Source organism: Sinocyclocheilus rhinocerous, unplaced genomic scaffold (assembly GCF_001515625.1).
Source record: "Sinocyclocheilus rhinocerous isolate Xijiao unplaced genomic scaffold, SAMN03320098_v1.1 scaffold1068, whole genome shotgun sequence".
NCBI lineage: Eukaryota > Metazoa > Chordata > Actinopteri > Cypriniformes > Cyprinidae > Sinocyclocheilus > Sinocyclocheilus rhinocerous.
Window position 1 is genome coordinate 245,295 of NW_015633196.1, and position 12,624 is coordinate 257,918.

The following is a 12,624-nucleotide window of genomic DNA, read 5'->3' on the forward strand; positions in this document are numbered from 1 at the left end:
ATCATTCGATATACTGTTGTAGTTTATTTTTGTATTTTCTGTTTTCATTTTAATTTTAGTTAAAGTTTTAGTATATTTGTTGTGTTTTTATGACTTTTTTCTCTAAATGTGTCTATAGCTTTTATTAATTTTATTTATTTTAGTACATCAAGTTTATTTCCGTTCATGTGTATTTATTTATTATTTTATTTTATTACGTTTTATGGTTTTAATTTTAGTTAAATATATATTTTTTTTTTCAATGTTTTAATTATTTTAGTACATCAAGTTAAACTAAATTAAAATGAGAAATGTTGACTGCAGAGGCTCTTTCCGTCACAGGAAGTGGAGACGCTGGACGTCTGTTGTTTATCTGATCTGGTTTCCTGTGAGTCACGCAGGATTCACTCCAGGCTTTGGATCAAACTGAAGATGGATGTTCACCAGCCAAAAGCAACACGCCGCTCACCACGGTAAGATAACGCACTTCGACTGCTCGCGGTCAGGTGTAAAGCTGTGTTGATTTAAAGATGTTGACTGAGGACAAACAGCCATCTGAACAAACTCACCACCTGTTCAAGTTCTCCGAGCTGCTTCAAGATCTTCATCTTCTGTCTCATCAGGTACTTTCATCAGCTTCACTTCTGTGTCGGACCAGTCTGATTTTAGGGTTGAGATACTATTATAATTGTTTGAATTCAGTTATAAAATTGACAGAAAGATATGGAAGGCTGTTTCTGCCATGAAATAACAAAGTAAAAGGGTAATTGCTTTTTATCTCGCAATTCTGACTTTTTTCTCGCAATTCTGACTTTTTACTCAATTTTGACTTTTTTTCCGCAATTCAGACTTTTTTCTCACAATTCTGACTTTTTTCCCGCAATTTAGACTTTTTTCTCACAATTCTGACTTTTTACTGAATTCTGACTTTTTTCTCGCAATTCTGACTTTTTACTCAATTTTGACTTTTTTTCCGCAATTCAGACTTTTTTCTCACAATTCTGACTTTTTTCCCGCAATTTAGACTTTTTTCTCGCAATTCTGTCTTTTTTCTCACACACACACTCACTCACTCACTCATTCACTCACACACACACAGACACACACACACAGACACACACTCACACAGACATACACACACACACACACACACAGACACACACTCAGACACACACACAGCCGCAATTCAGACTTTTTTCTCACAATTCAGACTTTTTTCTCGCAATTCTGACTTTTTACTAAATTTTGACTTTTTTTCCGCAATTCAGACTTTTTTCTCGCAATTCTGACTTTTTACTGAATTCTTTTACTAAATTTTGACTTTTTTTCCGCAATTCAGACTTTTTTCTCTCGCAATTCTGACTTTTTACTGAATTCTGACTTTTTTCTCGCAATTCTGACTTTTTACTCAATTTTGACTTTTTTTCCGCAATTTTGACTTTTTTCTCGCAATTCTGTCTTTTTTCTTGCAATTCTGACTTTTTTCCCGCAATTTAGTCTTTTTTCTTGCAATTCTGACTTTTTTCCCGCAATTTAGACTTTTTTCTCGCAATTCTGACTTTTTTCTCTCAATTCTGACTTTTTACTCAATTCTGACTTTTTTCTCGCAATTCTGACTTTTTATTCAATTTTGACTTTTTTCCCGCAATTCAGACTTTTTTCTCGCAATTCAGACTTTTTTCTCTCAATTCTGACTTTTTACTCAATTTTGACTTTTTTCCCGCAATTCACTTTTTTCTCGCAATTCTGTCTTTTTTCTCTCAGAACTGTGAGATATAAAGTAGTTTTTACCATTTACCCTAAGCTGAGACTTTGTTTCATCTTAAAAGTTGCTGTGCGGTTGCTATGGTGTTCTGTGTGGTTGCTAGGTGAGATCTTGTGGATGGTAGATGTGATTGGGGCCCTTCAGTGTGCGTCTGTGAGGTTTATTCGGCTATGTTCTGGTCCAGCAGGTGAAAGTGGTGCATCTGATCACCACATGATCTGAGGAATCGATCCATCATCTTTAATACTCACAGAAGGTTCTAGTTATTCTTACCCTAGTAAACAGCAGATGAATGTAGTGAATGTAGTTCCCGGTCTCTTCCCAGCATTCATGGCACAAAGCATCTCTTCATGACGCGGGTCTGAATCTCTCCAGGAATGAGAGCGGCGTCCCATGATGCCAACAGAAGAACTATGAGAGAAATACTCACACGTGTTTGCTCCATCAGAGTCGGTCTTATGTCCACAACTTATAACTGTTAGGACAAAACATTCTTAATGTAATGTTTATGGAACTGTATTAATAGTTGATAAACATTCTCATAACATTGAGAAAGCGTTTGCAGAACATTGTTTGATTATTTGTACTTGATGAACATTCTAAGAAACGTTTTTGTAACCTTTACATAACGTTATAATCCTGACGAGAAAACTGGGCATTTCAACATTACAGAAAAGATTCCCATAACGTATTTATAGCCTAACCTAAATTTGTTACCTGGGCTATTCCTTTTTAAAATTGTCTTTTTATTTACCACTAATGTGAAGGATTCATCACAGGACATTTTAGAGCCCCCCTCCCCCCATTTTTGTTATATTTGATTATACTTCAATATTTCCCCATTTATCACTTATATTTTTATATTTCATTTTATATTTCACCTATATTTTTATATTTGATTATATTTCAATATTTCCCCATTTTATCACTTATATTTTTATATTTCATTTTGTATTCCCTTATATTTTTAAATATTTGATTATACTTCAATATTTCCCCATTTTTTCACTTATAGTTTTATATTTCATTTTATATTTCACCTATATTTTATATTTGATTATATTTCAGTATTTTCTGTCCTTTATTGCAATGTTTTATTTTTTATTTTATTTTATTTTATTGCACTAAAGAGAAAGTAAATTCTGTCCTCTATTTTCTTTTGGACCGATAGTGATTGGATGGGTTTGTTATTATTAGTACAGTTGGTTAACTGAACGTATGAAGTGTATAAAATCATAAATAACTGACTGACATTACCCGTACGTCGAGCAGCTGAATGAGTTCACGCAATAGACTGGCATAACAGAAAAACACTGTCTTCATTCAGATTTCTGTGCTGATTTATTAGTGCATGAACTTGAAAACAGCAGCTTGTGAGTCAAACAGCAGGAGCCAGAAACCACTGCAAAGGCCCAAAGACGGGATTCTTCAGCGCTTTGTGTTTCCGCTCGCTGAGCTGCCGTCACTGACCGCAGGAATGATGGGAGATTACGCCGCAGCTGCTGATGCACTGGCTGAACAGGCGTGAAATGCGGAGGACGTTTACGGGAGACGGGCGCGTGTTGTTGTGCTGGTGTTGTGTGGTTTCCATGGTGACAGATGTGCTGTTGCACAAGCGTTTGCTTATCAGACTGACCGCTTGTGTGGCCTTTCCTCAAACACCACATGTGAATGTATGAGGGAGCGCGATTACTTCAGGATGTTTGACCGGCTTCAGCTAAATGAATCACCTCTTTACAAAAAACAATCATAAAGTGTTGTTTCAGAGATCAATTCAGATGAAGTTTAAGGTGCCATACTGCAGGACAGCTGAGCTCATTCAGATCACAGGAGGATAGTAATGCAGAGTAAACGCTGTTTACATCCATAATGTGCCGTATTTCTGACGACATTCAAGGAAGGAATTAAGAGCGTGACTGGATGTTATCTGTGGTGAACTGATTGATGCGCCATAAAAACATGACATGATTAATAAGTCACGCAAACATGCTTTTTCGTTACTTTAACTCATTAAAATTTCAACGTCAAAATTTTTCAAGTTATATGAGATTCAACAAGACAAGATTTTAAAAAATTGTTGAGTTGAAATGACTTGTACAACCAGTTTGATTTTAACTGAAAATGTAAGTTCTTAAGTTGAATTAGGTGGGGTTTTTTTGTTTGTTTTTATGTTTTTTTTTGTTTTGTTTTTTCAGTGGTTTATGGGTGTTTTTTGGTGGTTTTCGGTGTTTTGGGGTTGTTGTTTTTTGGTGCTTTTTATTTTAATTTTTTAGTGATTTATAGTGGGTTTTAAGTGGTTTATAGGTGCTTTTTATGGTTTATGAGTGGTTTTTCGTTGTCTTTTTTCTGTTTTATGATGGGGTTTGGGTGGTTTATGAGTGGTTTTGGTTGGGTTTTTGGTGGAGGTTAGTTTTTTGGTGTTTTTGTGATTTAAAGTGGGTTTTGGGTGGTTTATGAGTGGATTTTAGTTGGACTTATTTGTTTTTGGTGTTGTTTGGTCTTCTTTTGTGAATATTTACACTCATTCAGCAGACCCTTTTATCCAAAGCAACTTACAAATGAGTAACAACACAAACCACTCGGGCAACAATTTACAATAAGGTCCCATTAGTATTGTTTGTTAATGTGTTAACTAACAATGAGCAATACATCTGTTGCAGTATTTATTAATCTTTGTTAACATTCATTCATGTTAGCTCAGGTCCTTTAATTAACAGATCAAACTATTGCATTTTAATAATGTATTGACAAATGTCAAAATTAATAATATTATTAATAATATTCTATATAAAATAAATTGATAAATGCTATTGAAGTATTGTTCATTGTTAGTTCATGTTAACTGATGGAGCATTATTGTGAAATGTTACCATAATTTGTTATAAGAGCCACAATATTCATAGTGCACAATGGCAAACATAAGCTAGAACAGAGGAGAAACACAGACAGCTGGTTTTAAATGAGCTGAAGTAGTTCTGCTAAACGTGAGATTCTCTCAGTGTGTGTGTGAGTGTGTGTGTCTGAGTGAGAGTGAGTGACTGAGTGAGTGAGTCTGTCTGTCTGTCTGTGACAGGAGCATCCACACAGCTCTGACTCAGATGATGAAGAGAATCCAGCGACAGACTGGAAAAAACAATCCGTTGCATAAGCAGGGAAATCTGAAATCTGAACTCGAGTTTGTCAGCAGCTCGGAATGGCAGGAATCCTCTTAGTTCAGTTAAAGCTGTTAGGAACAAGCCGAGCTTTGACCAGCAATCCCACAATGTGTTCCTGATGAGAGACGAGAGGCATGTGTGGCTTAAGCATCAACACTAACCGAACTATAACCACTGCTGCTGCTGCTGCTGATGATGATGGTGATGATGATCGCACATAAACCACATCACTCATGGCTTTAATTAACAGTGGAAAAGCACACATGCAGGCAATTATGCAGACATGACATTAATAAGAGAGCTGCTCGTCATTATGTAATTGGCTGATTTATTAGTAAACACGTCTTGACCAATTAATCCCAGTAGCATTCAGTGGAATATATCAGAAACACATATGGAATATTAAGAAGATCCAACCTACACTCTCAGAGAAAAAGGTACAAAAGCTGTCACTGGGGTGGTAACTTTCCAAAAGGTACACTTTTGTATCTTTTAGGTACTAATATGTGTGTGTGTCTGTCTGAGTGTGTGTGTGTGTGTGTGTGTGTGTCTCTGTGTGTGTGTGTGTGTGTGTGTGTCTCTGTGTGTGTGTGTGTGTGTGTGTGTCTCTGTGTGTGTGTGTGTGTGTGTGTGTCTCTGTGTGTGTGTGTGTGTGTGTGTGTCTCTGTGTGTGTGTGTGTGTGTGTGTGTCTCTGTGTGTGTGTGTGTGTGTGTGTGTCTCTGTGTGTGTGTGTGTGTGTGTGTGTCTCTGTGTGTGTGTGTGTGTGTGTGTGTCTCTGTGTGTGTGTGTGTGTGTGTGTGTCTCTGTGTGTGTGTGTGTGTGTGTGTGTCTCTGTGTGTGTGTGTGTGTGTGTGTGTCTCTGTGTGTGTGTGTGTGTGTGTGTGTCTCTGTGTGTGTGTGTGTGTGTGTGTGTCTCTGTGTGTGTGTGTGTGTGTGTGTGTCTCTGTGTGTGTGTGTGTGTGTGTGTGTCTCTGTGTGTGTGTGTGTGTGTGTGTGTCTCTGTGTGTGTGTGTGTGTGTGTGTGTCTCTGTGTGTGTGTGTGTGTGTGTGTGTCTCTGTGTGTGTGTGTGTGTGTGTGTGTCTCTGTGTGTGTGTGTGTGTGTGTGTGTCTCTGTGTGTGTGTGTGTGTGTGTGTGTCTCTGTGTGTGTGTGTGTGTGTGTGTGTCTCTGTGTGTGTGTGTGTGTGTGTGTGTCTCTGTGTGTGTGTGTGTGTGTGTGTGTCTCTGTGTGTGTGTGTGTGTGTGTGTGTCTCTGTGTGTGTGTGTGTGTGTGTGTGTCTCTGTGTGTGTGTGTGTGTGTGTGTGTCTCTGTGTGTGTGTGTGTGTGTGTGTGTCTCTGTGTGTGTGTGTGTGTGTGTGTGTCTCTGTGTGTGTGTGTGTGTGTGTGTGTCTCTGTGTGTGTGTGTGTGTGTGTGTGTCTCTGTGTGTGTGTGTGTGTGTGTGTGTCTCTGTGTGTGTGTGTGTGTGTGTGTGTCTCTGTGTGTGTGTGTGTGTGTGTGTGTCTCTGTGTGTGTGTGTGTGTGTGTGTGTCTCTGTGTGTGTGTGTGTGTGTGTGTGTCTCTGTGTGTGTGTGTGTGTGTGTGTGTCTCTGTGTGTGTGTGTGTGTGTGTGTGTCTCTGTGTGTGTGTGTGTGTGTGTGTGTCTCTGTGTGTGTGTGTGTGTGTGTGTGTCTCTGTGTGTGTGTGTGTGTGTGTGTGTCTCTGTGTGTGTGTGTGTGTGTGTGTGTCTCTGTGTGTGTGTGTGTGTGTGTGTGTCTCTGTGTGTGTGTGTGTGTGTGTGTGTCTCTGTGTGTGTGTGTGTGTGTGTGTGTCTCTGTGTGTGTGTGTGTGTGTGTGTGTCTCTGTGTGTGTGTGTGTGTGTGTGTGTCTCTGTGTGTGTGTGTGTGTGTGTGTGTCTCTGTGTGTGTGTGTGTGTGTGTGTGTCTCTGTGTGTGTGTGTGTGTGTGTGTGTCTCTGTGTGTGTGTGTGTGTGTGTGTGTCTCTGTGTGTGTGTGTGTGTGTGTGTGTCTCTGTGTGTGTGTGTGTGTGTGTGTGTCTCTGTGTGTGTGTGTGTGTGTGTGTGTCTCTGTGTGTGTGTGTGTGTGTGTGTGTCTCTGTGTGTGTGTGTGTGTGTGTGTGTCTCTGTGTGTGTGTGTGTGTGTGTGTGTCTCTGTGTGTGTGTGTGTGTGTGTGTGTCTCTGTGTGTGTGTGTGTGTGTGTGTGTCTCTGTGTGTGTGTGTGTGTGTGTGTGTCTCTGTGTGTGTGTGTGTGTGTGTGTGTCTCTGTGTGTGTGTGTGTGTGTGTGTGTCTCTGTGTGTGTGTGTGTGTGTGTGTGTCTCTGTGTGTGTGTGTGTGTGTGTGTGTCTCTGTGTGTGTGTGTGTGTGTGTGTGTCTCTGTGTGTGTGTGTGTGTGTGTGTGTCTCTGTGTGTGTGTGTGTGTGTGTGTGTCTCTGTGTGTGTGTGTGTGTGTGTGTGTCTCTGTGTGTGTGTGTGTGTGTGTGTGTCTCTGTGTGTGTGTGTGTGTGTGTGTGTCTCTGTGTGTGTGTGTGTGTGTGTGTGTCTCTGTGTGTGTGTGTGTGTGTGTGTGTCTCTGTGTGTGTGTGTGTGTGTGTGTGTCTCTGTGTGTGTGTGTGTGTGTGTGTGTCTCTGTGTGTGTGTGTGTGTGTGTGTGTCTCTGTGTGTGTGTGTGTGTGTGTGTGTCTCTGTGTGTGTGTGTGTGTGTGTGTGTCTCTGTGTGTGTGTGTGTGTGTGTGTGTCTCTGTGTGTGTGTGTGTGTGTGTGTGTCTCTGTGTGTGTGTGTGTGTGTGTGTGTCTCTGTGTGTGTGTGTGTGTGTGTGTGTCTCTGTGTGTGTGTGTGTGTGTGTGTGTCTCTGTGTGTGTGTGTGTGTGTGTGTGTCTCTGTGTGTGTGTGTGTGTGTGTGTGTCTCTGTGTGTGTGTGTGTGTGTGTGTGTCTCTGTGTGTGTGTGTGTGTGTGTGTGTCTCTGTGTGTGTGTGTGTGTGTGTGTGTCTCTGTGTGTGTGTGTGTGTGTGTGTGTCTCTGTGTGTGTGTGTGTGTGTGTGTGTCTCTGTGTGTGTGTGTGTGTGTGTGTGTCTCTGTGTGTGTGTGTGTGTGTGTGTGTCTCTGTGTGTGTGTGTGTGTGTGTGTGTCTCTGTGTGTGTGTGTGTGTGTGTGTGTCTCTGTGTGTGTGTGTGTGTGTGTGTGTCTCTGTGTGTGTGTGTGTGTGTGTGTGTCTCTGTGTGTGTGTGTGTGTGTGTGTGTCTCTGTGTGTGTGTGTGTGTGTGTGTGTCTCTGTGTGTGTGTGTGTGTGTGTGTGTCTCTGTGTGTGTGTGTGTGTGTGTGTGTCTCTGTGTGTGTGTGTGTGTGTGTGTGTCTCTGTGTGTGTGTGTGTGTGTGTGTGTCTCTGTGTGTGTGTGTGTGTGTGTGTGTCTCTGTGTGTGTGTGTGTGTGTGTGTGTCTCTGTGTGTGTGTGTGTGTGTGTGTGTCTCTGTGTGTGTGTGTGTGTGTGTGTGTCTCTGTGTGTGTGTGTGTGTGTGTGTGTCTCTGTGTGTGTGTGTGTGTGTGTGTGTCTCTGTGTGTGTGTGTGTGTGTGTGTGTCTCTGTGTGTGTGTGTGTGTGTGTGTGTCTCTGTGTGTGTGTGTGTGTGTGTGTGTCTCTGTGTGTGTGTGTGTGTGTGTGTGTCTCTGTGTGTGTGTGTGTGTGTGTGTGTCTCTGTGTGTGTGTGTGTGTGTGTGTGTCTCTGTGTGTGTGTGTGTGTGTGTGTGTCTCTGTGTGTGTGTGTGTGTGTGTGTGTCTCTGTGTGTGTGTGTGTGTGTGTGTGTCTCTGTGTGTGTGTGTGTGTGTGTGTGTCTCTGTGTGTGTGTGTGTGTGTGTGTGTCTCTGTGTGTGTGTGTGTGTGTGTGTGTCTCTGTGTGTGTGTGTGTGTGTGTGTGTGAGTGTGTGTGTGTGTGTGTGTGTAACTGCTCATGCTGGTATTTATATTTACAACACTAATTACTTTACCTTTCTCACAGACTAAACTACTATAAAGTTATACTGTTTCAATTTAATATTTAATATTTATTTATTTTGAAGCACTCAATTTATTTATTTATTTTTGTATGTATTAATTAATCTATTTATTTATTTATTTATCCATCCATCTTGATGATTTTTAAGTAATGTAAAGTGACCTGAAGTCTTTTCTCCCTTGATTTTATGTGGAATCTGAGGTCGTATTGTCCTGCATGAGTGTGTTGGTGAAAGCAGCTCTGTCACGTTTGTGTTTTTTGCGGTCAGTGAGATCTTCAGAGAGACTCGTAGAGCTCATAGTGAAGGTGACGTGTCGCTGGTGTGTGTTTAGTCAAACGTACAGTGAGCCGCGTCTGTGGTCAGTGAATTTACTCTTGTTTACATTCTGTTCTGATGACTGACCGCAGGTGACCGGACTGATCTCCAGAATGAATGAATGTGAGCTGACTCAGACCTCAGTCTCTGCTGCTGGATGGATGGATGGATTTATCCAGATCAATCCTCAAATTCCTTAAAGAAATAAAGATAGACCCAAATGAGTCACGAATCTATGGAATCTGCACTCTTAAAAATAAAGGTGCTTTAAAAGGTTCTTCACAGCGATGCCATAGAAGAACCATTTTTGGTTCCACAAAGCACCATTCAGTCAAAGGTTCTTTAAAGACCCATATCTTTCTTACCTTTTTATAATCTGAAGAACTTATCAATCCTCAAATTCCTTTAAGAAATAAAGATAGACCCAAATGAGTCACGAATCTATGGAATCTACACTCTTAAAAATAAAGGTGCTTTAAAAGGTTCTTCACAGCGATGCCATAGAAGAACCATTTTTGGTTCCACAAAGCACCATTCAGTCAAAGGTTCTTTAAAGACCCATATCTTTCTTACCTTTTTATAATCTGAAGAACTTTCATTCGACACAAAGAAGCTTTTGTGAAACAGAAAGGTTCTTCAGAGGTTAAAGGTTCTTTATGGAACCATTTAGAGAAAAAGGTTCTTCTGTGGCATCACTGTGAAGCACCTTTATTTTTAAGAGTGTATGTTTCCGCCAGAGGATTACATTTTATTTTTTTTTAAGTAATTGCAGCTTTTTTGTTTTAATTTCACAAATATCTTCACAATTCAGCATTGCGAGATATAAAGTCAGAATTACAAAAAAAAACAAAAAAAACAGAATTGCTAGATAAAAAGTCAGAATTTTTAAATATAAAGTCAGAATTGCAAGAAAACTCAGAATTGCAACAAAACTCAGAATTGCAAAAAAAAAAAAAAAAAAAAGTCAGAATTGCGAGATAAAAAGTCAGGATTGTTAGTTTCATGAGAAAGCTTATGGTTGCAGATCTCAAGATGAGACACATATAAGATTGCTGTCTTTTTTCTCAAGAGAGTTTAGCAAAAGTCCGTTTCATCTCACTGCTCTTCTTCCTCTGCTGCGTGTATCTTCTGTGTGTGCTGTGAGATGAAGCACAGATATGAGCTCTGGAATAATGCAGTGATGGGCAGAAATATTTCTCCAGGTGTATTAAGTGACATTCTCCCCGGAAACGCATTAAGATGGTTTCTGGCTGAAACGTGACGCCTCTCTTGACCCGGACAGAACGCATAATATTATCTTAGGCTGCTGTTTTGACAGCTTTGAGACGTCAGGATTATCTCGAGTCCTTTAAGTCGAGTTTTAGCTGGAAATGGATTCTAGGGTGAAGTTTGGCGGATGAACGATTACGACATCAGAGCAGAACCAGTGTTTGTGTTTGTTGCTAAGAGAAGAGAAGCAGCAGCTTTATTTTACAGACGATGACAATATCAGGAACACTAACCACCTCTATTACAGTCATTAACTAAACGAGTGCTTATAGTCTGACCAGACGGATGAACTCTGCTGCTGGCTAATGATAGTTATATGCTTTAAAAGCGAAGCCACTCCTGGAACAAAGATTCAAGTGCAGAAGAGTTCATTCATATGCAGCTAGTGCAAATATACCACCAAGAATTATGATTTGTAATGTTTCTGAAAGAAGTCTCTTCTGCTCACCAAAGCTGTATTTATCTGATCACAAATACAGTAAAAATCTTGCTTTCCGGTACAAATATATGAACATTCATAAATCAAGATCCAGAACATTTACTGGAGAAGCAAAATGACAGAGAAGTCTGTGAAATGTCTGAGAAACTGATCCGAATGAAGTGAGTTTATGATTAAAACAAGAAGAAAAATCAGCTTGTTTTCTCTTTGGATTAGCTTGATTTTCTGACCCATTAGCAGATATTAGTTATTTTTTTGAGCAAGAATTTAATTCAGTTTCTCAGAAAATAAGACTTGAAATCTTCTGTCATTTTGCTTGTATCTTAATGTCAGGATATTTGTACTGGAAAACAAACACAGAAATACAGATTTTGAAAAATAACTGTTTCAGGATTATTTCTATACTATTAAAGTATTAATTCATATTCTGAATTCGTTTTTAATTGCTTGGTATAATAAAGCAATAAGCCCCAAGAAGGGGCTTCACGGGGTTTATTGCTTTTATAAAACGGTTATTCCATATACGTAGCAAGGTTTCACAAAATAAAACAGAGCAAATAAAGTGTAATGATATGAGCGCTTCAAATGATTTTTCCGAGAGAACGAACTGAAAACAAGTGAGCAGAAAACATCTGTTTTCCATCAGGTCCTCCTTGACATGATCCTTCCACTGGCTTCAGTTCACCTTCAGTCTTACGATAAACCGGCCGTATATCAGTTGATCGTCCGCCAGCGTTTACTGAGGCTGAACGTAAAATATTCCTACCGCTAATCAGAGCGTCGCTCGTTAACGTTAAATCACAGAGCTATTAATAATCAGAGCGCTGTAATCTTTACTAATCACACAAAACTGAGCACTGCATGACCAGAGCAATCAAAGCTCTGCGCTCACTCACAGAGCAGATCTCTCAGAATACACTCTTAAAAACAAAGGTGCTTCACAGTGATGCCATAGAAGAACCTTTAACATCTGAAGAACCTTTCTGTTTCACAAAAGCTTCTTTGTGGCGAAAGAAGGTTCTTCAGATTATAAAAAGGTAAGAAAGAGATGGTTCTTTGACTGAAATGGTTCTTTGTGGAACCAAAAATGGTTCTTCTATAACATCGCTGTGAAGAACCTTGTAAGCAGCTTTATTTTTAAGAGTGTGTTGTGCAAACTAGTCGAGCTCAGGACATCATAGATGTTTCATCTGCAGTGCTTCATGCCTCCATCTCAGACAAAATATTCAAAGTTTGAAGGAAAAATGTTTATTTTATCACAATATGTAGCTATATAAAAATTCCAGTTATACAGTATACACTATCAATCAAAAGTTAATGTGTTTTAAAGAAGTCTCTTCTGTTCATCAAGCCTGCATTTATTTGATCAGAAATACAGCAAAAGCAGTAATATTGTGAAATATTTTTACTATTTAAAATATCTGCTTTCTATGTGAATATGTGTTAAACTGTAATGTATTTCTGTGATGCGCAGCTGTATTTTCAGCATCATTACTCCAGTCTTCAGTGTCACATGATCTTCAGAAATCATTCTAATCATATGATATATATATCATATATATACATATACCGACTCCAAGCTTTTGAATGCTAGAGTGTATAATGTTACAAAAGCTTTTTATTTCAGATAAATGCTGATCTTTGGATCTTTCTATTCATCAAAGAATCCTGAAAAAATGCACTCAACTGTTTTAAATATTAATAATAATAATAA